Source organism: Prionailurus viverrinus, chromosome D1 (assembly GCF_022837055.1).
Source record: "Prionailurus viverrinus isolate Anna chromosome D1, UM_Priviv_1.0, whole genome shotgun sequence".
In the NCBI taxonomy this organism is placed as follows: Eukaryota; Metazoa; Chordata; class Mammalia; order Carnivora; family Felidae; genus Prionailurus; species Prionailurus viverrinus.
This window is the reverse complement of record NC_062570.1, coordinates 80987104-81014871: the sequence shown is the minus strand read 5'-3', so window position 1 is coordinate 81014871 and position 27768 is coordinate 80987104. Positions and strand designations below refer to the sequence as shown.

The 27768-nt window shown below is 36.1% G+C and overlaps 1 pseudogene; it reads right to left on the bottom strand.

The window, feature by feature from the left end:
• Positions 1–2262: 2262 nt before the first annotated feature.
• LOC125147167 (RNA transcription, translation and transport factor protein-like) lies at positions 2263–3229 on the bottom strand (annotated as a pseudogene).
• Positions 3230–27768: the final 24539 nt, after the last annotated feature.

Here is a 27768-nt window from a genome sequence, read left to right as displayed (position 1 = left end):
GTAATATTGCACATAGATAACTCAGGATTTTATAATACCTCATTTATACCTCCACCCAGTGGGAATGAGGTGAGGAGTCTAAAATTCTAGAAGGGGGAGTGGAGAAGAGAGGACATGAGTAGAAAGAGCCAAAGTGGAAAAAGGTTGATAAAACAACACTGTACAAAGAGTATACTGATTGTTCTGTCCCTCTGGAGACCCTAGAGTGCTGATACCTTTAACGAACAGCAATTTTTTTCTTTCAAATTTTTATTTAAATTCTAGTTAGTAAACATACAGTGCAATGTTGGTTTCAGGAGTAGAATTGAGTGATTCACCACTGACATACAACATCCAGTGCTCATCATAACAAGTGCCCTTCTTAATACCCATCACCCATCTAGCCCATAATGAGTAGTAATCTCAGTATATATCTTTCAAATACAGAAGAGATGGTTTGACATAACACTATTTAAAATCACTGTAAAGGACTGTGAGAATAACTGATCCACATTTTACAACTACAGTCAATGCAAACATGTATTTTATGTATGTTCCTCATGAGAGAGTTAGTATAAGATGCTTTCTCATGAGGAAATTGGTGAAACCCTATGTAGTATAGCAAAGGCAAATGGATGGGAGGTGATAACATCCAGAATCTTCCCTCTAAAATTTGTCCTAATTCTAAGTTATCCATTACTTGCCTGGCTTTTACATTACTTTACTAGGAAGTGGCTATTTTTTGTAATGTAACCTCAACTCTTATCAAGACACCCGATTTCTTTGTAACAGCTCATCAGGTATATGTATTGTTGTACTTATTCTGGCCTATATGAGATGCTGTACAGTTTTGTGTAAGGCTGAAACTTAGGAAGGTTTTCCCTAAAAATACCTATAGTTGCCGCCTGGAGTGTCTCATCCATAGTCCCCCAGAGTTAGAGTTGTAATAAAAGACTTTTAGCAGGGATTTAGAAGTACCATAAACTGCGCAAAAACGATGTATTCTATTAACTTTATGTGTTATCAGTATACTGTCTCTTCCCTGCTACAACAACCTAGGATTTGGTTTATAATTATGTTTTGTACATTCATTTGCACAGTAATAATTGTAAATCAAAATAATTAGTAAGTCAGATTTCAACGTGTTGCTTTAAAAACACTTTAGTATAAGTTGTGTAATATATATGTATGTGTTAGCTCCAATCTGTTCTTCGGGGCAATTACTTAATATTTGAAGCTCTTTAATCAGTTATGCATCTTCCAGGGCAGCATACTAAAACTCTTCAATTTGGACTAAATGGTCTTAAGTTGACTTTTCCTTAATTACTAAATGACATTAGAAATTCTATAACTTTCTGTGTAGAAATTTCTGGTAGACAAGGTATGTGGATTGTTTATAAAGGTTCTGTAGACACCTTTGCCAAAAATATCCAAATAACTCCCTGTGTACTAGAGTGGAGCTCTTAGGTTTGAGCTCAAAGTTGATTCTGTGTATCCATACCTTAGAGATAATTCCTCCCTGATGAGACCAGTAAATTTGCTAAACTTGCCATTACAGTGTGTTGCATCTGCCTAAAAGGACTATTCAAAGGACTTTTCAATGTTCTGTAAGAAAGAACACTGAGATTTAACCTGCTTTACCAAAAGAGGGTGTGTAACTTCTGTGCATATACATTTGGATACGTGTGTATACCTTCTCACCAATAAATGTCTCCATGTGCAACAAAATTCAGGCTGAAACATAAATCTTGTTAAAATGTACCATATGGTAGTGAGTCTGTGTTGACAAAGAAATATAATCATAAGAAGTCATCAATGTCCACAAAAAAGTACCCAACAGTTGTGAAAATCAAATTGGCTTAGTTCAGATCATGACAGTAACAGCTATGATAGCTAGCAAGTGATAAACAGGGACAAAATATTATCGACATCCACGAAGTGTTGTAAGGATTTATTGTGATAATCTGTGTAGAGGGCTCAGAACAGTGTCTGCTTCATGGTAAGCCTCTATAGATGCAATCATTGTATAATTACATCCTTTTATGTATCTATGCTATACTATTTTATGTATATATGTATATATTTTACTATTTTGTAACATTATATTTTTTCCACTTTCCTAAACTTTATTAAAGAAAAGGCGATGGTAGTAAATGTCCAGAACATAGTCAATTTTATAGGATTCTTCCTTTGAAAATGTGACATTTGATTTCCAAACACAAGCCAGAGCGTACATGCTTCCCAATTATGCTAAGTAGGTGAGAAGCTGAAATCCTAAAATGTTCATCTTCCAACTTTTCCCAGTCTGTGTTCTGTCTTTGGATCAGCAATAATTGCCTGAACAGCTACGATGGCTTCATTAATTTTTGTCTGTAGCTCCCTGATCTCTCCCATATGGAACAATCCAAGATTTTTGAGCAGCCTCATTAAGAACTGCATTTCCTCTGTCAAACCCAAGAATATGTTTGTGTAAAGCAACAGGCAAATCCTCTTTTGTTTCATTTGTTTTAGCAGCTGCATCCTGCCTCAGGTACTCCTGGACCACAATGTGAATTGCCTTAAGCATTACCAGGTAATCATCATGACAGTGAATCTGACGGTTAGCCAAAGCCATTACACCAGCCTTAAAATTGGGAGTATTTACATCCAAACCGATCAATGGCTCTGCATTTTTTGCTGCATTGTCAGCATGGTTTGTATTACCAGGTAGTAAGTCCTTGTATTTTCAGCATTATCTCAATGTTCAAGTCTAACAGCTAAACCAAGAAACCAGTCAGTGGCTTCCTGTTGATCTTGAATCTTGAAAAGACAGTTAACATCTCTGTAGCACTTTTTAAAGAACTTGGGCTGAGAGTTCCTGGGTGGCTCAGTGGTTAAGGATTGGACTTTTGGTTTCGCCTCAGGTCATGATCTCAGGGTTTGTGAGATCCAGACCCACATTGGGCTCTGTACTGACCACATGGAGCCTGCTTGGGATTCTCCCTCCCTCTCTCTGTGTCCCTCCCTTGTTCGTGTGCATGTGCGCTCCCTCTCTCAGACTCTCTCCCTCTCTCAAAATACATGAATAAACATTAAAAAAAAAAGCCAGTCACTGCTGTGGATGTTTCTTTAATTACCTGTCTTCAATCTGGTAGTGTCTGATATTCTGGTCTTCAAGTCAGACAGTAAATTTTCTAAATTTTATTTCATTGCTACGATTGAAGCCATCAGGGTTGCAGTAGTTGAGGGCCATCAGCTTGCATCAGAACATAGTCCCCACTCTGCTCTCCCAGGCTGTGGCTGGGAGAAGAGAGGCCAGGAGAAGCGGGTGGCACAGGCACCGGCGATGCAACAAGAACTATTTTGTAACATTAAAACAAAATTTAGTGTTTATTTATGAGAGAGAGAGAGAGACAGAGACAGAGCACGAGCAGGAGAGGGGCAGAGAGAGAGGGAGACACAGAATCCGAAGCAGGCTCCAGGCTCCGAGCTGTCAGCACAGAGCCCGACGCGGGGCTCAAACCCACAAACTGTGACATCATGACCTGAGCTGAAGTCGGACGCTTAACCACCTGAACCACCCAGGCACTCCTATTTTGTAACATTTTAAACATGATATTTCCAAAATGGTACCTTTAGTCCCTTTAGCCTTCATAATACTTATGTATTTAGTGAGTACGTAATGGTGCTGTAGTATACAATGTGTACTGCAACTGCTTCCAGTCAGTTTTCTTCCCTTTTAACAACAGATTAAACACATTTATGAACATCTCTGTGTGTTAACTGTTTTGAGTTCTATTGAGTTACAAGCGTATAATAAAATGCACGGGGAAATGGTTTTCTAACTACTGCCATATAGTACTTTGTTGCTTTTTGAAAAATTTAACACAACTTTACAATGTCAGTAGTACTCTATCTACACTTCAGTTTTATTACAACTTTTTGCAATGGGTATTATAATTGTTGCTAGTTTTTTTTTAATTTTAATATTATAAATGTGAGGTTGTTTTAATAAACGATTCTTTGATAGGATAAATAGTGAATATATCCTTAGTGTGTGTAATGTTTGCCTTTATTCATTTTTAATTGAGTATATATTAGTGCTAAGTTACTAGTTGGTTACAAGAGTAAAAAAAAACAGTTTAATTTGGCATTTTTGTTTACAGCACTAGTGCATCTATTAAGGTGGGTGGCACATCATTGCAAGATGGTTCCATATTTGATAGATGACTGGGATACAAAGAAGAAAACTCTCCAGAACTTGTGTAGGGTTTCCATGATGCTCCTTGTCCAGAGTTGCTTTATTGACTATGTTCAAAATGACTAATGAGATGAAAAAGGCAAAACTATGGAAAAGTAGCACTTGAAAGGAAAAAATCAAGAAACAAAATATGTTGCAGTTCCCTCAAAATTGCATTTTAAAAGACAGACAGGCTATAATTCTCCTGAAATACATAAAATAAATAACAGATATTCACCTTAAAGCTTAGTCACTTGTGCTGTTTATAAGAAAATATACATCAAGGGACCAGGTAAGTAAGAGTGAGTTATATGCAAAGAAGCAAAGAAAGGGATTCTGGCATAAAAAAATGAAGATAAATCTTGAATTATTAATCTTTTTGAATTTCCCAGTTATTTTCCAAGGCAGATGATTTCCGTAGTCATTAGACATTAGTACCATAATTGACAAATAGTATATTTAAGTCAGGAGTCTCCCTACCCATTTGACTACTCTACAGTGTAATTTAATTTGGTCATAATTAAGATGCCTCTCTCTGAAAATGTTTAAGTGATGAAGGAATGTTATGAAGGAGTGTAAATTCATGCAGCTAGCTCTCCTATCTGACTGATACAACACACGTACTACAATCTACAGTTAGACTCCCTCACTGAAGCTGAAACTGACACACCTTCCTTGGGACTGGGGTACAGGGTCTCCCTGTACTATTTTTGTCCTTTATCTGAAGTGGATAATGAATGACCTTTTTTCTATCCTTGGGTTTATCAAAGCATATCCCCTTTTCAATTGAAGTATAACAGGTAAGGACATTTACGACCATGAGTAAATGAGTTTTATAGATAAAGGAATGTTTTTCAATGTTCTGTGTCTTAGGACAATTTCTGAGCCAGAAGGGGGATGCTCCACTATGTTACCACACACGTTCTTTTACTACACTGTCAATAGACATATCCAAGTCCAAATCACAACTCCATTAGTCTTGGTTATATATTTCCCCAGTTTTTCTGGATCTCGTGTTTAATTCCCCACATAATGAAATATAATAAAATACAACTTGGTATTATTGACAGGATTAAAATTAGTTCCCTCATGGAACTCTTCCAATAAAATGACTGGCCCAAAGAGAAAACGAACCCCTAAAATTCAAATCCCCTTCCTCTTCGTGTAAATTCTAAAATACGTAGGTGGTGGTAGTGAGGTCGGCCTCCTGTGTATTCCAAGGACAGTTGCTGTCTGTGACTGAGAAGTCGAGAAACATGTAAAATATTTTCCTTAGTATAAAACTCATAGTTTGGGGTATTTTTGGACACTAACCACCTATTCATCAATTCTTAAATTCTCTGATTCTCTGATACTGAGTGTCCAACAACTCAATTCAGCTCAATTCTGATACTAAGTGCCCAGAGTCAGAGTCAGACCCCATAAGTTAAAAGGCTCAGTCCCATAAGACTGCTCTCACTTCAAGATGCTGGCTATAAATAGAAGTACCCAGGCCATCCACACTGCTGACTACAAATTGAAGGTTCCTGTAACCCCTTCCCTAGGTTCCATAATTTGTTAGAAAGACTCATAGAACACAGTGAAACACACATTTACTGGTTTATTATGAAGGATACAAGTCAGGCATAGTCATATGGAAGAGATGGTATGCAGGACAAGGTATGCAGGGGATGCAGGGAGCTTCTGTGCCACTCTTCCAGCATCTCGACATGCTCACCACTCAGAAGGTCTCTGAACCCTGTTGTTATTATTTTTTTAAAGGAGGTTTCATTACATAACCATGCTTGATTGAATCAGTGGTGGCTGGTGATTAACGAAACTTCCAGTCCCTAATTTCTCTCCTCTCTCTGGAGGTCAAGGGAAGGGCTGAAAGTCCAACTCTTGGATCGTGCCTTCCTCTTTCTTGAGAGCAGCCCCCATCCTGAAGCTGTCTAGGGGCCCCACCTATCAGAGACCTGCCTCATTAGAACAAAAACTCTCTTTTCATCCAATCACTCAAAAAAGTTCAAGGGTTTTAGGAATTGTGTGGTAGGAACTGGGGATAAAGACCAAATATCTTTCCACAGTGCCATACATCATATGTTTGGGCAGGAAGGGGATGTGCAGATGTGCTATGTCCCTATACAGACTAAAGGGCAGAGAGTCAGAGAAGGGAGCAAAACCTGAGTTCCAATTCTCCCATTGGCAGGGTGTGTATATATATATATATATATATATATATATATATATATATATCTCCTCCTGAGAATCTTTTTTGTTTCCTCTGTGTGTACACAGTTGCTAATATTCTTATTATTCCTGATCCACCTGTCCTAGATATTTTATTTTCCTTCACCATTTACCTTCAATTCAGCTTGATTATGGAAATAAATTTATATGACCCTGGCTTGTTAATCCTCTTAAATGATTGGTGGATAATTAACTCCGGTGATATACTAGTTAGCTAGAATTTAACTGCAGGTAAACATACTTTAGAAACAAAGATCAAACCCAGAAGTTAATTTCCTTATTAGGTAGCATTAAATACAAATAAATTCCTCCTTTTCTCCAGTTCAATTTAATAAAAATCTTCATTTTACTTTGTCATTTGTGTCTTTCCATTTCCATGTTTTGAAAGGTTAGAAATAGCAATATTTCCCTGCTCAATATTTGCCATGAATATTTGCTATGAAGGCTATTTACTGCTTATAATCCAGTAAACAGAACAAAAACATTCACAAATTTCTATCTAGTATTTATTAAATCTCTAGTTTGGAATGATGCTTCAAGATTTAACAAGATTTAACAATAAAAATCTGTAGATCACAGTCTCTATGGGTTAACATGATATTAAGTATATTAAATATATTTTTTAAAGGTCACAGTAGTTCAGTTTACTAGGAAATGATTTGAAACCAGAAATCACTGGTTGATACACTTAACTTTGAAGTAAACATTTTTTGTGTGTAATTTCAACAGATAATAGCTCACAGTGTCAGGAAAGACAGTGGAAAGAAAAATAAGGTTATGATGTTGAGAATCTTGTGAACAAATTTAGTATTTTAGGGTTTTTTTGGTCCTCTTAGATAATGATCTATGGCTATTTTAGAATATAAATAAAACTCTTAAAATTATAACCAACTATAATAAATGTATTTTTATTACATGGCATATATATTATAAGCCAAATTAAATATATTTTGGCACATTCACAAAATAACTTTTGATATTTTTCACAAAATCAAGAAAATTGTGTTAAAGTATATGCTTGTATGTATTATACATTCATATAGTTGTATGTTCATAACATGTCATAACTGGGACAGATTCATACATGTGTATACACTTAGGCCTTAACTATCTGAATGGCACGATTCTACATGCATTTATTTTGTTTTGTTTTATTTTATTTATTCTATTTTTTCATAAAGGATTTGTAGATATAGATGTGCTACCCCTGCTCTGACCAATACAGTATGGTAGGTTGCTGGGAGTTTGTACTTTGCATAACAGGAATTAGGAAATGAGCGTTGGATAGGGAGGTTATACATATATTAATTTATCAGGATTTATATATTTTAGTCATGATTCTCTAGTAAGAACATTTGATTATTGGTGAATCTGAAGTGAATAAATACCTGGAAATTCTGGAACTTTCCAACCCATAGAAGAACTTAAAAGTTGTATATAATTGTGGGATGACCAAAGTAAATATGGTGACTTTCACTTACAATGTATTTAATTCCCTACAGTATACTTACTCTATAGGTCCACTATGTAGTATATATTCTAGAGATTACCTTCAGTAAGTATTTACAGTCATCATATGAATTGATGCTGGAGATTATATTCCCGGGAAGTATTTCAGATATCATAAAGATTCTGTATCTTTCTTGGTAAACTGTAAAAAAGATCAAAACTTAGTAGATGTGAATTAAATATGCCTTTTTTTTGCTTCTCACAACTTTAACAGTGCCTTTTTTATCTTATCAACTCAGTACATTAAGGATTCAAAGTAGTTATATCAGCAAGATTCTTTCTTTTTAAGACTTCAAAAACCAATATAACCTACAGAATATTTCAATTTAACCAAGGCAGAATCTTTTTTTTTTAGATTTACAATTTATATCTATTATGTCCAAAGAAAGGTATGTGTAAGGCAAAGCATCATTAAAGTCAGTATGTCTGGGTAATAAAAAGTTGCACAATGGATCTTAGGATAAGTATTGTAAGTATAGACAGGTCAGGCTAAGAAAGATTTTAAAGAACATTGTGCTTGTCCTGTAGGCAACAGAAACAAATGATAATTTTTTTTAAGAAATATCATTCTTGTGGCCTGAATGACTGTCAAAGAGTGTATCAGTTGGGATTCTATTAAAGTGGTGTATAATTTTCTAAACAATTGTTACCGCTCAACTATGTTTTGTTGAATTCTTTTACTCCTTAAAAATATTCCAGGCAGAGACTATATTTTTATCTTTATTGCATTAAAATCCAAAACTCCAATCTCAAAGAAAATTGAAATTTGTCTTTCTACCTCTTCTCTATTGCTATAGGGCTTTGGCGATTTTACTTTTTTTTCTTTTTAGAGAGAGAGAGGGAGAGAGGGAGAGAGAGAGAGCACATGAACAGGGGAGAGGGGCAGAGGGAGAGAGAGAGAGAAAAAATATTAAGCAGGCTCCATGCTCAAGGCAGAGCCTGATGCAGGGCTTAATCCCAGAACCCTGGGATCATGACTTGAGCAGAAATTAAGAGTTAGATGTTCAACCAACTAAGCCACCCAGCTGCCCTTGGGGATTGTACATCTTATTTATTTTTTTCTAAGTAAACTCTCCATTTATTTTTCTAAGTAAACTCTGCACCCAACGTGGGGCTCAAATCCATGACCCTTTGATCAACAAGAGTCACATTCTCTAATGACTTAAGTGCCCCAAGCTTTGAGGATTTTAAAGAGTGAGTTCACTTTATTTTTCATTTCATGCCTACCACCTTGGTTTGTAGGTGTGTATAGGGCCTGGGTCTGAGGCAATGTCTCCCCTCCTTTGGACTAGATTTTCCTTGATTGGGGAAGAAAGAATAGGGAAAACAGAAGACACCTTATGCAATTCATCACATGCTAGTGATGGGCTGCAGAACAATTGCTGTGGTCCTTCTCAGATCTATTCTAATGTCATGGTCTCAGCATAGATGATGAGTTTGCTTTTCTTCTTTAAAGTAGCATTTGGGCCTGCCCTGGTTCCTGGCATCATATATGACCCATTCCAAGAACAGTAGTTGCCTCTATTGCTATCCTTACCAAAACTACACACTTCTTGTCATCTCCAGGTGAGATGTTGATGTTATACTCTTAGTTTCCTCTTAATCTTAACCTTTTTTGCTTCCTCATGTGGGGCATTGAAAGTAGATCCCCAATATCCATGAATGATCCTTTTTGAGTACCCTTTTATGTCACTTTGTGAAGTTGGACACTACCAACAATGAAGAAAAGATCTTTTTGCCATGAACTTTGATCTGGGCACAGGTCAAAGACACTGTCAACTTTTGTTGTTCTTTCCTCTCCTCTACTCTTAAAAACATCCATAAGGCATAAGCAGTGAAGTTTGGTTAATTATAGAATGATTGTTCGTTTTTCCTTAAACCCAGAGGAAAATGTACAATGCCAAATGTTGGCAGGTCTCTTTATAATGTGGGTTCTTGTGGACACTATTTTCAGTTGTTTGTGTTAGTTGCCAATTCTGGGGCAGCAAAAATTCTCTATCATTGTCTTAATACGCTAGCTACAGAAACAAGCTTTTGGGGGGGAGGGAAACTTCTTCAAAATGACTTTATGAGAAGGATATTGGAACCTCACAGAATCAACATAAAGGCTGGAGAAAAATTTAAGCAAAATCAACTCCAGAAACCTAGGAAGCAGAAATTACAAAATGGTTTCTATAAAAAAATTTGTCTGGCTATGGTAGTATAGCTGAATATAAGGGACCCTAATTTTTTTTTCATCTTTACATGCTTCTGTTTCAAGATTTAATTCCAGGAAGGGAATATGTGATTAAGCAGGCTTAGATCAGGAGCTCATCCCCTTTTCTTGGTAGTGAGATTAAAAAATTAGATCTTTGGCCTGTGCACATTCTCGCTCCCCACCCCTCCTTCACTGGTCTCCATAGGGCAACACAACATGGGCACAGTAATTTCTTCAAAGAAAGATGACAGTGAATGTTTGTGGGTAAAAAGGAAAAAAAGAAAAAAAAAAGTTTGGTACTAAATAGCAAGTATAGACAAACTGTCCATTTTAAAATCATCTTTCAAACATCATATCTTACTGAAAGCCACAAGGAGACAATTGGTGGCCAGAAATGCCATCCCCAACAGGACCAAATGTCCCCCACTTGGTGTGCTTTCATTTGTCTATAGTGTTTTCAGAATCTTCCAGTTTCTGGATGTACTTCATATAGAAATCATAGACCTAATTAAAAGGCATGACCTGTATTGTTAACATGTGAGCAAGCCAATATAAAGCAATTAAAAACCTCCATCAGAAGGTGGAAATGCTGTTTGAATCACCAAATGGATATTCAAATAAAAATTATCTATGTTCATAATGTATATCTAGTTTTCTAATATAGAACTGTGGTTTTTTTTGCAAAGATGACAATTATAGAGTTAAATTAACAAAAATATATTGTCCTGAGGGACATGAAAAATGTGATCAAATACATTCTTATTCTATTAAATTAAAAAAAATAACATAAAATCTCTTGAGGTCTGAGATCATGTAAATCACATTGGAGTATTTATGAAATTGTACACTGCTTTAAAGTATATTTATTTCACTGTTGCCACAGGGTTTTTTTTTTAATTTTTTGTATGTTTTACTGATTTTTTTTCATACTCTGTCATTGTGGTGGTGGGGATTTAAATAATCTATTACTCTTACTAACTCATGTATGACTTCCCAGTAGCCATTGTCGTGTGTAAATTGTGATTATTCTCACTGGGTTTGCATGGCCAACTACAGCAGAATTTTCTGGACATGACAAATTACAGTGCTAATGAGACTATGAGTTGGGATTATGTTCATATGTTCAGAAAATAATTTCTGAAATCAAACTCAAATTTTGGAATTTTTTCTATCAGCTTCAGAATGAGAACATAAGAGTTGTTCTTTCAACAAAATAAGAATTATGGTGGGGGTACCTAGGTGGCTCATTTGGTTAAGCATCTGACACTTGATTTTGATTCAGGTCATGATCTCACAATTCTTGAGATCCAGCTCCATGTCGGGCTCTGTGCAGACATTGCAGAATCTGCTTGGGATTCTCTCTCTCTGCTTCTCCCTATCACACCCTCTCTTTCTCAAACATAAATAAATAAATAAATAAATAAATAAATAAATAAATAAAACACACATATATATATATATATATATATATATATATATATATATATGCGCACCAGGAGAAAGATCAAATAGACAAAATTTCTAAACAAACAAACAAACAAAAATCTTTATGCTAATCAGCTTTCCTGTAATGAATTGCTTCATAGCCATAGTACATTCTCAGCGTGGAATGTGCAAGTCAGAGTTAGAGTCTATTTGTGGTTTCATACAGAACCAACTGGTTCTCATTCAAAAGTGGTTGATCCTTGGGGCAGCTGCATGGCTTAGTTGGTTGAGGCTCAGGTCATGATCTCCCAGTTCATAACTTTGATCCCTGCCTCAGGCTCTGTGCTGCAGCCCAATGCCTGGAGCCTGCTTTGAACTCTGTGTCTTTCTCTCTCTTGCTCCTCCCCTGCTTACACTCTGTCTCTCTCTCAAAAATAAGTACACATAAAAAAAAAAGCTTTTTAAAAGTGGTTAATCCTTAAAAATTCACAGTTATCTCCTAAAAGTAAAATAATTTATTCATTGAGATGAAAGATTTTTACTTACTAGTAAAGTGAGTACTTACTAATACTTAATTACTTAGTACTAATTTACTTACTAGTAAAGTAAAATCTTTGACTGTGGTAGAATTCCTAATATTAAAAACTTGGAGAATTCAGGAGTGAGTTGAAATTCTTATTTTTCTGTAACAGATAATTGTGTACTCCTATGTTTTCCAGATTCTTTTTAAATCACAGTGTCATTATTTTTTAAACTAAGTGTATAGTCTGTGAACATAGTATGTGGAACTCAAATGCTGTCTGATGAAGTTGGATCCAAGAGTGAAATAGAAACCTGGATGCCAATTTATTTATTTTTAAACAATAATGAATTTTATTCCTTTTATTACTCAAGTTAGCTTGCTTAGCACATATTTTAAAAGAATAATAATAATAATAATAGCAACTATCTCTTTGGATGCTTTTGAACTGCTGTATCAGGGTAATCAGTCTACAGATGCTAATGCAAGTTCAGGAGATATATTATTGTCAATTTTCCCATTCCACAGATGAATCAAACAGAGGGACTAAGAGAGCAGTTTTCTCAGGTTTAGAGAGGAAGTGCATAAGAGATAGCACCCAGATTTGTCTGTACAGGGAGCTGTTATGAGGCTATATTATATAAAAATGCCCTCACCAATGGGATGAGAAATACTCAAAGTCAATTAGCTATAGTTTAATTGTCTTCTTTCTAAAGTGGGTATGTCACTACGACATGTAATAACTCAACGTTCTAATGCTCAGATGGATATTTTGTGGTGTTAGTATGACACCAGTCACATTTCTTTCAATGATTCACATTTTCCATGCTTTCATGGGTGAGCCAAACTCTCTCATGATTATATAATGTTTTGCTGGCCGTCTATATATTCAAATAGATAACAACAGAGTATTAATGCTCCGTGAGAGATCCTTCCTCTTCAGGTGACTTTGGTTGTCAAATTTTTATGTGTTGACCCATAAACAATTTACTGCCCTGTCCCTCCTTGGCACCTAAATCTGACAATCTCCTCAGAGAAGGAAGGACAACTTCACTATAACTGTCTGGTTTCCCTTCCATATATGATGTTCTAGAAACGTACACACACATAACGTGTGTGTGTGTGTGTGTGTGTGTGTGTGTGTGTGTGTATTCTATAGCATTTGCACATATATGTATTATATATATGTGTGTATATATATATATATGTATATGTAATATAAAAGACTGATCTTAGTATATATGTTTGTCTGTTATTTATTTTAAATCAATGTATTTTAAATCAATTTAAGAAATTATAACTTCCTCTAAACCTCTCAGATCTCATCTTCATAAGGTCAAAGGGAAATTTGGTCTCTTTAAAATAAAATGAATACTTTATTAAAATGGATAAAATGAGAGATATACTCACTTTTATTCATAAAGGATGAGTTTTCCTGAAGTGTTTAAATTACTTTTCGGGTATAAAATTTGGAAGTAAAAAATAGTAAAGACTTTTCAAATAATATATTAAATAGACTTGAAACATCACTCCTTGCCCATAACCTTATATGAATATTGTCACTTTATAATTACAGGAAATCTTAAATTCTCAAGTTGGCATTCACAGATTTGCACTCTGGCATACTGAATATTCAATGCTTTGTCTCTTAGCTTTGCACAAACCATCGACTTTGTCTTGGGCAAACTCACTATATTTAGCATATGCATATTCATTTCTACCTCCAAAATCCCACCTTCAAGGTAAAATCCCATAGAGAACTTTCTTTTGAAATCTTTATTGACACTTACTGCCAGTAAGACACTTATTGTCTGCATATATTGGGCTTAACAACAACTGTCATGTTTTGTGGTTTGGTGGGAACATTTGAATATTTAATAATTGTCACTAAATATCAGATGAAAGAAAAAAATAATTAACTATGTTCTGAAAACCCCATTTTTATTCAATCGCAAGGGAAGAATAAATTATCTCACAAGTGAAATGTAAACTCTGGTTCTTTTGATGTAAAAGAGACAACTTCTGGCCAGTTCAGTCACTTTGGAAGGCAGCTATGCTCACCTATACCACTAACACACACTAGTCACTTTGAAGTAAATTCTCAGTAAGTTCAAAATCCAAACTCCTTAACAGGGCTTTTTTGTTTGTTTCTGTTCTAAGTGTTCTCTTGCTGTCTTCTCCTTGCCAAAGTGATCCTATGAGCACAGTAGGTTGTGTACCTTTAAGAGACTCTGGTTGCTGTCCTCTGGGTCTTGACATTCTCATGGAAAAGAGGTTGCTGTGGCCTGATTCCGTATCCCTGTATTTGCGCACCTGTGTTTTATCCCACCTATCATTCAGAGCATTGTGCTGGCCTCAGTAGGGCAGAGATTATGTTTCCTGTCATTAGCCTTTCATCCTGAGATACTTGAATTCTGTGGTGACTTTACATCCCACAGCCAAGACAAGTCCCTTCAGCAACCCCCCCATCTCTTTTTATCCTTTTCCGAATCATCAAAAGAGAGTATTTTTGCATGTCATGAATAGATCATATTTTCATCTTCTCATGACACAGTTTTTAAATTTGAAGCTCTATCAATGTTGAACATAGGGAAATGCAGTATCTAGATATTCTCTGATGGTTTCAACACATCTAGAAATTTATTGGAGTCTCAAGAATATTAATCCTCTTTCAACAGAGAGTGAAGTGACAAAAATATTAGATCCATTCTCACATTCAAATTGTTCCTCTCCTTCCCATGATAGTTTTCTACTTCCTCTAATTTCTCTAATCAGTAGAAACTTCCCCTATACCAATTCCTTGTCTTTTCTAATTATTTTTAATAGTAAGATTCTATCATTTAAATAGCTCTTGAGGGTCCCCTGCGTGGCTCAGTCGGTTAAGCGACCAACTTTGGCTCAGGTCATGATCTCAGGGGTCTGTGAGTTCGAACCTGGCATTGGCCTCTGTGCTGACAGCTCAGAGCCTGGAGCCTGCTTTGGATTCTATGTCCATCTCTCTCTGCACCTCCCAAGCTTGAATTATTTTTTTTATTTTTTTATTTTTTTTAAATTTACATCCAAATTAGTTACCATATAGTGCAACAATGATTTTAGGAGTAGATTCCTTAGTGCCCCTTACCCATTTAGCCCATCCCCTCTCCCACAACCCCTCCAGTAACTCTAAGTTTGTTCTCCATATTTATGAGTCTCTTATGTTTTGTCCCTCTCCCTGTTTTTATATTATTTTTGTTTCCCTTCCCTTATGTGCATCTGTTTTGTCTCTTACAGTCCTCATATGAGTGAAGTCATATGATTTTTCTCTTTCTCTGACTAATTTCACTTAGAATAATGCCCTCCAGTCCCATCCATGTAGTTGCAAATAGCAAGATTTCATTCTTTTTGATTGCCAAGTAATACTTCAGTGTGTGTGTGTGTGTGTGTGTGTGTGTGTGTGTATACCACATCTTCCTTATCCGTTCATCCATCGATGGACATTTGGGCTCTTTCCATACTTTAGCTATTGTTGATAGTGCTTCTGTAAGTATGGGGGTGCATATGTCCCTTCGAAACAGCACACCTGTGTCCCTTGGATAAATGCCTAGTAGTGCAATTGCTGGGTCATAGGTAGTTCTACTTTTAACTTTTTGAGGAACCTCCATACTGTTTTCAGAGTGACTGCACCAGCTTTCATTCCCACCAACAATGCAAAAGAGATCCTCTTTCTCTGCATCCCGGCCAACATCTGTTGTTGCCTGAGTTGTTAATGTTAGCCATTCTGACAGTGTAAGGTGGTATCTCATGGTGGTTTTGATTTATATTTCCCTGATGATGAGTGATGTTGAACATTTTTTCATGTGTCGGTTGGCCATCTGGATGTCTTCTTTGCAGAAGTGTCTATTCATTATTTTGCCCTTTCTTCACTGGATTCTTTGTTTTTTGGGTGTTGAGTTTGATAAGTTCTTTATAGATTTTGATACTAAGTCTTTATCTGATATGTCATTTGCAAATATCTTCTCCCATTCCGTCATTTGCCTTTTAGTTTTGCTGATTGCTACCTTCCCTGTGCAAATTTTTATTTTGATGAGGTCCCAATAATTCATTTTTTCTTTTGTTTCCATTGCCTCCAGAGACGTGTTGAGTAAGAAGTTGCTGTGGCCGATGTCAAAGAGGTTTTTACCTGCTTTCTCCTCGAGGATTTTGATGGCTTCCTGTCTTACATTGAGGTCTTTCATCCATTTTGAGTTTATTTTTGTGTGTGGTATAAGAAAGTGACTGGTCCAGGTTCATTCTTCTGCATGTCGCTGTCCAGTTTCCCCAGCACCACTTGCTGAAGAGACTGTCTTTATTCCATTGGATATTCTTTCCTGCTTTGTCAAAGATTAGTTGGCCATATGTTTGTGGGTCCATTTCTGGGTTCTCTATTCTGTTCCATTGATCTGAGTGTCTGTTCTTATGCCAGTACCATACTGTCTTGATGATCACAGCTTTGAGAATAGCTTCAAGTCTGGGATTGTGATGCCTCCTGCTTTGGTTTTCTTTTTCAAGATTGCTTTGGCTATTCGGGGTCTTTTCTGGTTCCATACAAATTTTAGGATTATTTGTCCTAGCTATGTGAAGATTGCTGGTGTTATTTTGATAGGCATTGCATTGAATATGTAGATTACTTTGGGTAGTATCGACCCGAAATTTTAACAATATTTGTTCTTCCTATCCAGGAACATGGAATATTTTTATTTTTTTGTGTCTCCTTCAATTTCTTTCATAAGCTTTCTATAGTTTTCAGCATAAAGATTTTTCACCTCTTTGGTTAGATTTGCTCCTAGGTATTTTATGGTTTTTTTGTGTAACTGTAAATAGGACTGATCCCTTGATTTTTCTTTCTGTCACTTCACTGTTGGTGTATAGGAATGTAACTGATTTCTGTGCGTTGATTTTATATCCTGCAACTTTGCTTAATTCATGAATCAATTCTAGCAGTTTTTTGGTGGAATCTTTTGGGTTTTCCATATAGAGTATCACGTCATCTGTGAAGAGTGAAGGTTTGACCTCCTCCTGGCTGATTCAGATGCCTTTTATTTCTTTGTGTTGTCTGATTGCAGAGGCTAAGACTTCCAATACTATGTTGAATAACAGTGGTGAGAGTGGACAACCCTGTCTTGTTCCTGACCTTAGGGGGAAAGCTCTCAGTTTTTCCCCCTTGAGGATGATATTAGTGTTGGGTCATTCATATATGGCTTTTATGATCTCGAGGTATGCTTCCTACTTTCTTGAGGGTTTTTATCAAGAAAGGGTGCTGTATTTTGTCAAATGCTTTTGCTGCATCTATTGAGAGGATTATATAGTTCTTGTCCTTTCTTTTATTGATGTGATGAATCATGTTAATTGTTTTCTGGATATTGAACCAGCCCTGCATCCCAGGTATAAATCTCACTTGGTTGTGGTGAATAATTTTTTTAATGTATTGTTGGAGCCGGTTGGCTAATATCTTGTTGAGGATTTTTGCATCCATGTTCATCAAGAAAATAGGTCTATAGTTCTCCTTTTTAGTGGCATCTCTGTCTGGTTTTGGAATCAAGGTAATGCTGGCTTCATAGAAAGAGTTTGGAAGTTTTCCTTCCATTTCTATTTTTTGGAACAGCTTCAAGAGAGTAGGTATTAACTGTCCCTTCAATGTTTGGTAGAATTCCCCCTGGAAAGCCATCTGGCCCTGGACAATGTATATATTGTTTTTTGGCAGATTTTTGATTACTAATTTGATTTCCTTACTGGTTATGGGTCTGTTCAAATTTTCTATTCCTGTTTCAGATTTGGTAGTGTATATGTTTCTAGGAATTTGTCCATTTCTTCCAGATTGCCGATTTTATTGGCATATAATTGCTCATATTATTCTCTTACTATTGTTTTTATTTCTGCTGTGTTGGTTGTGATCTCTCCTCTTTCATTCTTGATTGCATTTATTTGGGTCCTTTCCTTTTTCTTTTTGATCCAACTGGCTAGTGGTTTATCAATTTTGTTAATTCTTTCAGAGAACCAGCTTTTGGTTTCATTGATCTGTTCTACTGTTTTTTTTGGTTTTGATAGCATTAATTTCTGCTCTAATCTTTATTATTTCCTGTCTTCTGCTGGTTTTGGGTTTTATTTGCTGTTCTTTTTCCAGATCCTTAAGGTGTAAGGTTAGGTTGTATATCTGAGATCTTTCTTCCTTCTTTAGGAAGGCCTGGATTGCTATATACTTTCCTCTTATGACCGCCTTTGCTGCATCTGGAGGTTTTGGGTTGTGGTGTTATCATTTTCATTGACTTCCATATACTTTTTAATTTCCTCTTTAACTTCTTGGTTAGCCCATTCATTCTTTAGTAGGACGTTCTTCAGTCTCTAAGTATTTGTTACCTTTCCAAATTTTGTCTTGTGGTTGAATCCAAGTTTCATAGCGTTGTGGTCTGAAAATATGCACGGTATGATCTCTTTTTTTTTTAAATTTTTTTAATGTTTATTTATTTTCGAGACAGAGAGAGACAGCACATGAATGGGGGAGGGTCAGAGAGAAAGGGAGACACAGAATCTGAAGCAGGCTCCAGGCTCTGAGCTGTCAGCACAGAGCCCGATGCAGGGCTCAAACTCATGGACCGTGAGATCATGACCTGAGCCAAAGTCGGACACTTAACTGGCTGAGCCACCCAGGCGCCCCTGATCTCTATCTTTTTGTACTTACTTAGGGCTGTTTGTGTCCAAGTATATGGTCTATTCTGGAGAACGTTCCATGTGCACTGGAGAAGAATGTGTATTCTGCTGCTTTAAGATGAAATGTTCCAAATATATCTGTTAAGTCCCCCTGGTCCAGTGTGTCATTCAAAACCATTGTTCCCTTATTGATTTTTTGATTAGATGATCTGTCCATTGCTGTGAGTGAGGTGTTGAAGTCTCCTACTATTATGGTATTACTATTGATGAGTTTCTTTATGTTTGTGATTAATTGATTTATATGTTTGGGTGTTCCACATTTGGCACATAGATGTTTACAACTGTTAACTCTTCTTGGTGGATAGACCCCTTGATTATGATATAATGCCCTTCTGCATCTCTTGATACAGTCCTTATTTTAAAGTCTAGATTGTCTGATATAAGTATGGCTACTCCAGCTTTCTTTTGTTGACTGTTAGCATGATAGATGGTTCTCCATCCTCTTATTTTCAATCTGAAGGGGTCTTTAGGTCTAAAGTGGGTGTATTGTAGACAGCATATAGATGGATCTTGTTTTCTTATCCATTCTGTTACCCTGTGTCTTTTGATTGGAGCATTGAGTCCATTGATGTTTAGAGTGAGTACTGAAAGATAGGAATTTATTGCCATTATGATGCTTGTAGAGTTGGAGTTCCTGGTGGTGTTGTCTGGTCCTTTCTAATCTTTGTTGCTTTTGCTTTTCTTTCTTTCTTTCTTTCTTTCTTTCTTTCTTTCTTTCTTTCTTTGCTTTTCTTTCTTTCTTTCTTTCTTTCTTTCTTTCTTTCTTTCTTTTTTTCTATATATATATATATATATACATATTTTCATCTTTCTCCCCTCAGAGAGTCCCCCTTAAAATTTCTTGCAGGGTTGGTTTAGTGGTCACAAACTCCTTTAATTTTTGTTTGTCTGGGAAGCTTTTTATCTCTCCTTCTATTTTGAATGGCAGCCTTGCTGGATAAAGAATTCTTGGCTGCATATTTTTCTGATTCAGCACACTGAATATATCCTTCCACTCCTTTCTGGCCTGCCAAGTTTCTGTGGATAAGTCTGCTGCAAACTTGATCTGTCTTCCCTTGTAGGTTAGGGACTTTTTTTCCCTTGATGCTGTCATGATTCTCTCCCTCCCTGAGTACATTGTGAATTTGACTATAATATGCCTTGCTGATGGTTGGTTTTTGTTGAATCTAATGGAGGTCCTCTGTGCTTCCTGTATTTTGATGTCTGTGTCTTTCCCAGGTTAGGATAGTTTTCTGCTATGATTTGCTCACATAACCCTTGTACACCTATTTTTCTCACTTCCTTTTCTGGGACCCCTGTGATTCTGATGTTGTTCCTTTTTAATGAGTCACTGATGTCTCTAATTCTTAAATCATACTCTTTTGCCTTAATCTCCCTCTTTTTTTCTGCGTCATTATTCTCTATAAGTTTGTCCTCTATATCGCTGATTCTCATTCTGCTTCATCCATCCTTGCCGCCGCTGCATCCGTCCATGATTGCAGCTCAGTTATAGCATTTTAGTTTCATTATGACTATTTTTTACTTCTTTTATCTCTGCAAAAAGGGATTCTAATCTGTTTTTGACTCCAGCTAGTATTCTTATTATCGTGATTCTAAATTCTGGTTCAGACATCTTGCTTGTATCTGTGTTGGTTAAATCCCTGGCTGTCGTTTCTTTTTGCTCTTTCTTTTGGGGTGAATTCCTTCGTTTTGTCATTTTGAAGGGAGAAAAGGAATTAATGAGGTAGAAAAATTAAAATTAAAAAAAATATTAAAATTAAACACACACACACAAAAATCGAATAAATGATGCTAGATCCTAGGTGTGTTCTGGTCTGGATGTTGAAAGTGGTTTGACATATTAGAGGAAAAAAAAAGGGGCGGGGAGAGAAGAAAAAAAGAGGACCATTTGAGAATTTGAAAAAATGAATACACTGAAGTAGACTAAAATGAGATGATGGGAGTAAAATAGAATTTGAAAAAATATACACAAAAGTAAAGAATATAGTAGTAATAAATGAAAGAAAAATATTTTTAGTAAAAATTAAAAATAAAAATGAATTTTTTCTTTGTGTGTATTCAAGAAAAAGAAAATAAATGAAAAAGAAAAAAGATTAAAAAAATAAAAAAAGGAAATCGTTTGAAAGTTTGAAAAAGTGAATACACTGTAGTAGACTAAAATAAAATGATGGAAGTAAAATAGAATTTGACAAAAATTACATAAAAGCAAAGTATATAGTAATAAAAATTAAAGAAAAATGTTTTTAATTGAAATTGAAAGTAAAAATGAAGTGTCTCTTTTTCTGCATTGAGATAAAGAAACGAAAAAGAGAGAAAAAGAGAAAGAAAAAAAGGAAATCTTTTGAAAATTTGAAAAGGTGAATACACTGAAGTAGACTAAAATAAAATGATGGAAGTAAAATGGAATTTGAAAAATTTTACACCAAAGTAAAATATATAGTAATAAAAATGAAAGAAAAATATTTTTAATAAAAATTGAAAATTAAAATGATATGTTTCTCTTTGTGTATTCAAGAAAAAAGAAGTGTAAGAAAGAAAAAAGAAAGAAAGAAAATTGAATAGATGGACCTGCTAACAGATTGAAATAGGACTGAAATTACTTTGTTTTCCCCTAGAAGTCAGACTGTGTAGGGCTTTATAGTCCATAAACTAAGCAGGCGGTGAGATTTGTGTTCTTGAAGAGCAAAGTTGGCCCAGTTGGGTGGGGCTCAGTGTAATGGTTCAGCTCTCCACTAGATGGCGCTGCTAGCCTAGTAGGGTGGAGTGTTGTAGTGCTCTTAGGTGCCTTTGTGCATGCATGGGAGCGGTGAAAATGGCGCCACCCAGCTACCCAGTCTCTAGTTTGGGAACTCTGTTCTCCCACATCAGCAATCGCGCACCTGTCCTCTGTCTTTAGCTTTTGTCCACTCCCCACTTTTTCACTTTCTGTGATCAGGCCCCAGGCAGTACCTCTCTCCTGAGTTTTGTCTCAGATGTGGCTGTTTTCCCCAACCCCTTACTTCTGAAGGACTGCAGCTTTGACCCGTTCCTCCCCTCTGTGGGAGGGTCTCACCAGCAATGGCTGAATGAGCAGTGGCCGAATGTGGCTGCACCCAGAAATGCTTGCTGGACCCTGCTGCTCTCGGTGCCCGAGACTGTGGCCAGGTGCCAGCCCGCCCAAGGAAAAGTTCGTGAGATAGTGTAGCAGCAGCTTTTCAGGGATTATGGAAAATCAACACACATCTGGCACCAGGCTTCACCCTTAACAACCTTGTTGCAGCACCAGCGATGTTTTCTGCGGTCTGCTGGGACCAGGTGGCTTCACCAGTCTCTACCAAATGTCCTTCCAGCAGTGGAACCGCTTTTCCCTGTGTGGCCTGAGAACCTCCCGGACCCCACTCTGCTCCTGGGGATTCACCCTTCCCACCAGAGCACCGCCAGGTATTGAGCTGCAGAGTTGCAGACTTTGTGTTCCCCTTGTTTACAGTCTTAATGGAATATAAACCCTCTCCTTTCTCCTTTCTCCCTTTTTAGTTCAGTACCTGCAGCTGTTACCAATTTTCCACTTTGTCTCCAGCTGCTTTTGGTAAGGGGTGGTTTTCCTGTATTCTCCCCACCCCGCCCAGTCTCTGTCCTCTCTCTGTTTGCAAAAGTACCTCCATACCTGCTCCTTCTCACTCCAAAGTTCACCTCTCCACTCCAGGTACATGCTGAATTCTGTGGTTCAGGTTATGCAGATTGTTGTGTTAATCCTCCAATCAGTTTTCTAGTGTGTAGGATGGTTTAGTGTTGGTCTGGCTGTATTTCATGGACGAGAGACAAAAAATTTCCATGCTGTTCTGCCATCTTGGCTCCCTCCCCAGCTTGAATTCTGTCTCTCTCACTCTCTTTGTTTCTCAAAAATAAATACACTCTAAAGAAAATTAAAAAAAATAAATAAGTAAAATAAAAACTTTTGAAATTGAGGAAATACCCGACTCATTCAAAAATAGTATAATGTTAAGGGGCTCGCCACCTGGGGGACTCAGTTGGTTAAGCCTCTGACTTTGGCTCAGGTCATGATCTGGCAGTCCGTGTTTATGCCCCATGTCAGGCTCTGTGCTGACAGCTCAGAGTCTGAACCTGCTTTGATTCTGTGTCTCCCACTCTCTCTGCCCCTCCCCCACTTCCACTCTGTCTCTCACAGATAAAAAAAAATCAAAAAAAATTTTTTTAAATACTGTAATGTTAGGACTATTATATGATATGGAAATTGATTCTTAAATTTTAATTGTTTATTTATCTGTACAACATTGCATTAATAATTTGGAACCAAAGGCTGCAAATTGTTTTGACCAAAAAGAAGGTGATCTTACAATGTGAGCAATGAAAAGTGAAAAAAGACATTAATATGTTTTCAAAAGTATTTTCAATGGATCATTTATGACTTGTATATGCTGTTTTCCCAGCAGATAGTTTAACTGTCATTTCTTATTCACCAGTGTCTACTAAAAACTTTCCATGTGTCACACCTTTATCAGACATGGATTTGAAATGCCTTATATGTAAACATGATAATTATGGGCATGTCTTATATCTACTAATATAATTTTAAATGTTAGAATATTGTTCATCTTACCAAACATATATTACCAAAATTACTTTAGCAACTCCCTAACATTATTACTGAATTTATTTTGTCCTGAAATTATTCTTCACAGATTGGCTGGAGCAAACATTAATAATTGTATATGTTATATATTTTGTTTCATTCAATCCTTCAACATTTTCGTTGCAATTACAATTAAGACTTAAATTTCTGCAATGGTCTAAAAGGCCTGGCATGCATCCGATCTGATTTATATCTGTGTTTTAATATGAGGGCCAATGCATAACAGTCCATCTTTTCCCCTTGGCTAAGGTTCAAAACAATTACGAGAGCAACAAAGTAAGTACAAAGTAAATTAAAATCTGATCTTTACTATTGATAATTCCTAGATTGCCATATAAGGCTTAGATCAATTGGACAAATGAGCTTACAAATATTTTATTCCCAAATTAGATTTAACCACTTGGTAATACGCTCAGCTATACTGTGGCAGTCCAAACTCATTGAAGGCCCACCTGTGAAACTTTTCTCATGTTAAAGCATAGGAATTTGTGTACTTCTTGAAAGTAATCTTCACAGAAAAATAAGAAGGAAGGGAATTGAGTCATGTCTGTTCCTTTGTCCTTCTGCAAGAGCATAATTAGTTCATGACACTGTAATTGATGTCCTCTTTCATAAAAGCATGAAGCCTGGAGAAGATTCCCATCCATGTTTTCCAGAAACATCCGCATTACTCTCTACTTTCTATCACTGTTCCACTGAACTTTTTAAGTTTCTATACACCAATAATGAAGCAGCAGAAAGAAATATGAAGGAATCAATCCCATTTACAATTGCACCCAAAAACCATAAAATACCTAGGAATAAACCTAAATAAAGAGGTAAAAGATCTGTGTGCTTAAAATTACAGAAAGCTTTAAAAGAAATTGAAGAAGACCCAAAGAAATGTTAAAACATTTCATGCTCATGGATTGGAAGAACAAATATGTGTTAAAATGTTGATACTACCCAAAGCAAGGTAAACATTCAATGCGACTCCTATCAAAATAACACCAGCATTCTTTAAAGAGCTAGAACAAACAATTCTAATTTTTTTATGGAGCCAGAAAAGACCCAGAATAGCCAAAGAAATCCTGAAGAAGAAAACCAAAGCTTGAGGCATCACAATTCCAGATTTCAAGATGTATTACAAAGCTGCAATTATCAAGACAGTATGGGACTGGCACAGAAAGAGACACTTAGATCAATGGAATAGAATAGACAACCCAGAAATGGACCCAAAAATATAACCAACTGGTCTTCAACAAAGCAGGAAAGAGTATCCAATGGAAAAAAGAGTCTCTTCAGTAAATGGTGCTGGGAGAAGTGGACAGCAACATGTAGAAGAATTAATCTGGACCACTTTCTTAAACCATACACAAAAATAAATTCAAAAAGGATGAAATACCTAAATATGAGACATGAAACCATCATAGGCAAGGGAAATAAAAGCAAAAATGAACTATTAGGACCTCATCAAGATAAAAAGCTTCTGCACTGCAAAGAAAACAATCAACAAAACTAAAAGGCAACCAGTGGAATAGGAGAACATATTTGCAAATGACATATTGGATAAAGGATTATTATCTAAAATCTATAAAGAACTTATAGATTCAACACCCCCCCAAAAACTTAATCCAGTGAAGAATTGGGCAAAAGACATGAATAGACACTTCTCCAAAGAAGACATCCAGATGGATAACAGACACATGAAAAGATGCTGAACATCACTCATCATCAGGGAAATACCAATCAAAACCACAATGAGATATCACCTCACACCTGTCAGAGTCACAAAAATTAACAACTCAGGAAACAACAGATGTTGGTGACGATGCGGAGAAAGGGGAATGCTTTTGCACTGTTGGTGGGAATGTAAACTGGTACAGCCCTTCCAGAAAACAGTATGGAGTTTTCTCACAAAAGGGGGGCTGGGGTGGCTCAGTTAGTTAAGTGTCCGACTTCCTGGGTCATGATCTCACAGTTCGTGAGTTCAAGCCCACTTTGGGCTCTGTGCCGACAGCTGGGAGCCTGGAGCCTGCTTTGGATTCTGTGTCCCCCTCTCTCTCTCAGCCACTCCCTCCTCTCTCTCTCTCTCTCTCTCTCTTTTTAAAAAATGAATAAACTTTAAAATATATATGTATATATATATATTTTTTTAAAGAAAAAATTAAAAATAGTACTACCCTGCAACCCAGCAATTGCACTACTAATAATTTATTCAAAGGATACAAAAATGCTGATTCAAAGGGGCACATGCACCCCAATGTTTATATCAGTGATATCAACAATAGCAAAAATATGGAAAAAACCCAAATGTCCATCGACTAATGAATGGATAAAGAAGATACATACATGGTATGTATATACAATGGAATACTACTTGGTGATGGAAAAATAAGATAAAATCTTGTAACTTGCAACAATGTGGATGGAACTAGAAGGTATTATGCTCAGTGAAAAGAGTCAGAAAAAGACAGACATCATGTGAGTTTACTCATATGTGAAATTTGAGAAACTCAACAGATGAACATAGGGAAAGGGAAGGAAAAGTAAGATAAAAACACAGAGGGAGGCAAACTATAAGAGACTCTCAAATGCAGAGAACAAACTGAGGCGGGGCAGGGGAGAGGGAAAATGGGTGATGGGTATTAAGGAGGAAACTTTTCAGGATGAGCACTGGGTGCTCATATGTAAGAGATGAATCACTGGATTTTGCTACTGAAGCCAAGACTACACTGTATGTTAGCTAACTTGAATTTAAATAAAATAAATGAAATAAATAAATAAATTCCTTGAACATGTCTTTTTTTTTTCTGACTATGATTCAACAGGCAGTTCTCCCTTCCTTCTTCATCTAGTGATCTTCTATTCACCCTTTATATTTCAATGGACCTCCCCTTACCTACTCTCTTAACAACACACTGTTTTTTTTATATTACTATATTAATGTTTTCTTTATATTACTAAACAGTTTTAAATTATGTATTTTCATAACTATTTATTTGAAGTATGTGTATCTTCCAATACACTCTAGGCTTTATGGAGTCAAACATTTGACTCTGGGCTATGGAGTCAGGTTCTATATATTTTACTGCAGAACTTACTTGTTTAGCATAGAGTAGCTAGACCACATGTCCAATAAATGTTTGTTGAATTGAGAAAGAACTAATACTCTTCATTTGGTTGTGTTTTTTGAAATACCTGTAATGTTTTCAAATTAATATTGAACCATACACTCTGGAAATATTAACTGGTTTCTTAAAAGTAAATATGTATTCTAGATATGATAAAAATATAAATGAGGCTAGCATCTTTGTAGGCCATTCAGTGTGGGGACAGTATAGCTGGAGTGCACAATAATTGAATGATAGCTACTTCAAAGCTCAATAACTCCATTAAAGCCTTTGTTTCTTCGTATTTACAAAACTTGAGTCTGCCCACAGATTTCTCTCTCCATTTATTATCTTCTTACATATATTCTTTAACTCTTAGATTATTTACAGTGATCTTAATAATGACAACATTGAGAGCGCCAAAAGATAACAATGCTAAAAACATGTATATGGCCTATATATTACTTTTTAAAATGCTTTCAAATCCTGAATTTTATTTCATCCTCGCCAGAATCACTGGAGGTAAACAATATTATCTTAATAGAGAGTTAAGAAAAATAAGATTCAAGAAAATTAAGTAAATGAAGATAACATAGCTAATCAGTAATGGCTCTGGGTTTCAGATTCATATCTATCATTTTCAAGTTAATTGATATTTCCACAATGGAAATGTACAGATTGAATATCCACTCATAAATGTGCCTCTAGTCCCAAACTGAATAAATCATGAAGAATCTTCTTTGAAGCATTCAAGGACTACTCAACCTTGCCCCACCATAACACACATAAGGCCTCAGTCTACTTTCTCTACATCATCAGCAGTCACCTCTAAACTTTATCAAGACTAGATTTATCCCTCGTTCCTTAAACTATGCCTACAGTCATAACTGTTTTCTCTTTTGCAAAATCTGTTTTGCAAGGGAGGATGGATCTCACTGTATCTCACTTCCTATCTCTCCCCTCTTTTTTTCATGTACATGTGTACACATATGCACTTGCAGATTTCTTCTTGTAAATAAAGAGCAACTTCTATATTTACTTGAAGCTTCCTCCTAGCCCTCTCTCAGACTGTTACTTGCCTATATTGTTTTTTTTCTATATTCATGACATGTAATAATATAAAAATCCAGGTTGTGCTATCATGGATTTATAAATTTATTGAAGAGAAATATGGGTATGTTCAGAAAATAAAAAAGACGCAAGAAAGAACTAAAGAGTGGTATAAATAATAAGAGATAGAGATAC